Source organism: Triticum dicoccoides, chromosome 5A (genome assembly GCF_002162155.2).
Source record: "Triticum dicoccoides isolate Atlit2015 ecotype Zavitan chromosome 5A, WEW_v2.0, whole genome shotgun sequence".
Taxonomy (NCBI): Eukaryota; Viridiplantae; Streptophyta; class Magnoliopsida; order Poales; family Poaceae; genus Triticum; species Triticum dicoccoides.
In genome coordinates this window covers 571,608,746-571,613,474 of record NC_041388.1, presented here as the reverse complement: position 1 = coordinate 571,613,474, position 4,729 = coordinate 571,608,746, and positions in this window count along the sequence as shown.

The following is a 4,729-nucleotide window of genomic DNA, read 5'->3' as shown; positions in this document are numbered from 1 at the left end:
GCCACCAGACAAAGGAAGAAGAGAACCTCATACTTAGAGGATGAGGACTATGTGGCAGAAGAGGAAGCAACTTCCAAGAGAGTTGTGCTCAAGAAGGAATATGGCCCAGCACAGAGCACAAAGCCAGGGATGAAAATCAAAAGGCCAGCAGGTAGGCAGCCTATGCCAAAGGCCAGAGCTTCAACTCAGATTCCTGAAAAGCCTGCACCCATAGAGCCAGTTGCTGTTGAAGGGAAGAAGAGGAAGGAGAGGGTCAAAAAGACCACTGCTAGAGTGCTTGGGAGATCCTCAATCATGAGAGACACTAAAGAGGAAGAGGAATAAGAGGTTGCTGCACTAGCACCTAAGGCACCTAAGCTTATGGGTGATGCTATCAGGACAGGGGCTGCTGCATCAAAGCCCAAAGAAGCACCCAAAGCTGCCTCCAAGCCCAAGCCAGCACCAAAGAGGAATACAAGGAGCATACCAGCTGCTGAGAAGAACAAGGCCCCAGTGCCTGACATTGCTAAAGAAGAAGAAGGTCAAGTGCTCAGGAAACTTAAGCCCAAGATCCCAGACCACAATGATGCTCATCCTGTGGCTGAGGACATGAAAATCAGGAGAGATTCAGGGCTCGGGAAGTGGAGAGAAGAAGATCCGTATGCTTCAAGGAGAAGAACTGCTGTTGATTACAGGTTTCACACCAAGGAACAGCAAGATTTTTATGAGACAGTGCTGCTAGATAAGAAGCCCATAGTGTGTGACATGAGATGGGTTGATTGGAAATATATCAAGGAAAATGAAGAGCACTATCCTGGAGTGCAAGACAGCTTCAATGCTTGTGGAGTAGCAGACTTTGTTGGGCAGAAGCTCACAAAGTGGAATGAAGAGCTCATTATGCAATTCTACTCCACAGCACACTTCTACCCAGATGGAAGGATCACATGGATGTCTGAAGGCACTAGATACCAATCTACAGTTGCTGAATGGGCTCAGCTGATCAATGCCCCAGAAGAGCAGGAAGATGACTTGGATATCTATGCCAAGAAGAAGATGGATCACAATTCCATGTCAAACATGTACAAGGAGATCCCAAATGAAGCTCTTGAAACTTTCAAGTTTGGCTCAGTGCATTATCTTCTGTCAGGATTGCCAACTATCAATTGGATTTTGAGGCACACTCTGTTGCCCAAGTCAGGTGATCACAAGATGATCAGAGGCCATGCAATAAATTTGCTTCATATATTTGATGTGCCACAAAAGTTCAAGGTGATGAGCCTCATGGTAGAGACCATTAAGAGGACATCAGCTGATCAGAAGAGGAGCTGTGGATATGCCCCATAAATTCAGGAGTTGATTAACTCAAAGATGGGCACAGGCACATACCTGCTGGACAAGGAACACCTGCCCATCCATCCAGACTTTGAGGACAATCAAGTTGTGATGAATGAGAATGAACCATCATCAGTTCAAGCACAAGCAAAGAAGGAGAAGGCAAGGAAGGAGAAAGCTGCCAAGATGCCAACTCAAGAGGAGGCATCTGAGTACTTCTTGAAAACCAAACAAGAGCAGCTTGGTTACTTGATTGCATCCACACTGATGATTGAGAAAGGACTGGCCACCCTCACTCAGAATCAGCAGAGCTTAGAGAGGATCATGGAACAAAAGTTCTATGACTTGGATGTCAAAGTAACAGAGATTCAGTCTGCAGTGGAGCAACTTCAAGATGACATGCAGGAGAGGAGATGGAACACTACAACTGATGCATTTGCCAGAGTGCCACGAGCTCCGAGGTCGACTGCAGTGCCAGTTCCTGACACCAGAGCCACCACCTCAGCTCCAGCCACAGCACCAGCCCAACCTGCTCCAGCATCTACTTCAGCTCCAACTCCAACCACGTCTACAGAAGGCTTCATCCTTGGAGTGATCCAGACTCCACCACCACCAGAAGATCAAGCTGAGAGTCGATCTAGCACTATGCATTTTCTAGGAACTTTTTGGTAACTTGTTGCCAAAGGGGGAGAAAATGTATAGATCATAGGCTTCGAGAGAGAGAGTGTTGTTTTATTCTCTCTTGCTTTATTTGGTGGTCTTTCAACTTTGTTTTCTTTTGGTTGAGGTACTTTGATATGCATGTGAGACATTGATGATCATGTGTTTGATCATAAGCTACACTTATGCATGCTTGATATATCTCATCTATCTTATGTGATCATTCACTTTTCTTGGTGATGAGTGCATGTATTCAATTCTTATCATTTTGAGCGCTCCACCAAGATGTATGTGACATGGAAGAGTAACCCATGACTCTAACTCTTTGTGCATTTGCAGTCCAAAGCAAATTTTATATGTGCACAGATTTAGGGGGAGCTCTTACTTATCACATACTTCTCAAAGCAACGATATATTTCATTCTTATTATTATTTGTCGAAGCTTTGATCTATAGGTTGTCATCAATTACCAAAAAGGGGGAGATTGAAAGTGCAACTATCCCTAGGTGGTTTTGGTAATTCATAACAACATATAGCTCATTGAGCTAATGCTATTCCAAGATGATCATTTCAGGAAAGCTCAATGATTGGCATCGCATGGATGGTGAAAGTGGAACCCTCAAAATGCTAAGGACAAAGGATTGGCTCTAGCTCATATGCTCAAGACTCTTCATTTTACATTTTAGTGGTCCAAGATCACATTGAGTCCATAGGAAAAGCCAATACTATCAAGGAGGGATGAGGTGTTGCTTAATGAGCCTCTTGCTTCATGTGCTTAATGATATGCTCCAAAATCCTCAGCTACTTTCCCATATCCACATTTGACCTAAACCCAAAGCCAAACTCGGCCCTACCGATTCTTTCAACTCGGCGCCATCGAGTTTCACTTGTCATAGCCATTGCCAAACCCTAAGAAAATCGGTTTTACCGATAGGGATCTCGGTCTCACCGAGATGGGATTGCAAACTCTCTATTTCCTTTTCGTAACTTTTCGGTCTCACCGAAAGAGCGGATCGGTCCCACCGAGATCGCAATGTAAACTCTCTGTTTCCTTTTTGTAACTTTTCGGTCTCACCGAGAAGAGCGAATCGGTCCCACCGAGTTTGCCTGACCAACCCTCTGATTAGCCTATTACCAAATCGGTCTCACCGAGTTTGTGTAATCGGTCTCACCGAGATTACGTTATACCCTAACCCTAACCATATTGGTCCTACCGAGTTGCATGTCAGTCCCACCGAAAATCTCTAACGGTCACTAGGTTTACTATTTCGGTCCGACCAGTTTGTTGGTTCGGTCCCACTGAGATTGGTAAATTATGTGTAACGGTAGGATTTTGTGTGGAATATATACCCCTCCACCTCCTCTTCACTTGCAGCACAAGAGCAAGGAGTTCATCATCAACACACCATTTGTTACTTCTTGGAGAGTGGTGTCTCCTAGATTGGCTAGGTGTCACTTGGGAGCCTCTGACTAGATTGTGGAGTTGAACCAAGGAGTTTGTAAGGGCAAGGAGATCGCCTACTTCGTGAAGATCTACCGCTAGTGAGGCAAGTCCTTCGTGGGCGATGGCCATGGTGGGATAGACAAGGTTGCTTCTTCGTGGACTCTTCGTGGGTGGAGCCCTCCATGGACTCGTGCAACCGTTACCCTTCATGGGTTGAAGTCTCCATCAACATGGATGTAGGATAGCACCACCTATCCGAACCACGGGAAAAACATCCGTGTCTCCAATTGCGTTTGAATTCTCCAAACCCTTCCCTTTACATTCTTGCAAGTAGCATGCTTTACTTTCCGCTGCCAATATACTCTTTGCATGCTTGCTTGAATTGTGTGATGATTGCTTGACTTGTCCTAAAATAGCTAAAATCTGCCAAGAACTAAAATTGGGAAAAGGTTAAGTTTTTATTTGGTCAAGTAGTCTAATCACCCCCCTCTAGACATACTTTTGATCCTACACTATTCTATTTTTAGTGCTTTATTTATATTCATTATTAGGAAGGAACCCAATGAGCAAAAAATTGAAGCCACACGTAAAGTGGGCCGAGCCCAATTACAAAAGCGACTGCGTAATTCACTCAAGGAGCGGCAAATAGTATTTGTGGGGATGCTATATACTGTAGACTACCCGAAAAAGCCTTACGGTGGGCGAGCACTCTGCGGACCATATCCTGCCCATCCGTTATCCTAACTGATCACATCCCTCCCGGTATTTACGCGTTCTGGTCCCCCACCCCCACCCCAAGAGCCTCGTCAAAGCCTGTATCCCGGCAGCTATAGGTAGCTAGCTTGACAAAGAATCTAGCTGCTGGAACACACGTAATGAGTATGGCACCATTTCAATTTACCCTCTGCCACCCAGAACAGTTCGATGTGACGTGACATTGCGCCCAATTGACCCCTCACGAGAGCACATAGAATAATAATCCACCATCTTCTAGTATCTAAATCTTCTAGTATCTAAATAGTTAGCCCCCACGAACATATTTTTCTCAACATGTAAGTATGCCACATCATCAAGCAACATGCATGGCAAAAGGCCCACCACAACATGCATTCATGCACATGAAAATGTCCACCTCAACATGCAAATTATATTAGATATTTTACAATACATTAATCAAACACAATAAGGCATATGGATTTGCAAATTTAGTTTTCGTAGTACCACTATCACTAGTAGAAAACAGGGCTTTGGTCACGGGGCAGTTTTCATATTAGTCCCGGTTCAGTCAAGAACCGGGACTAACGTGAGCATTTA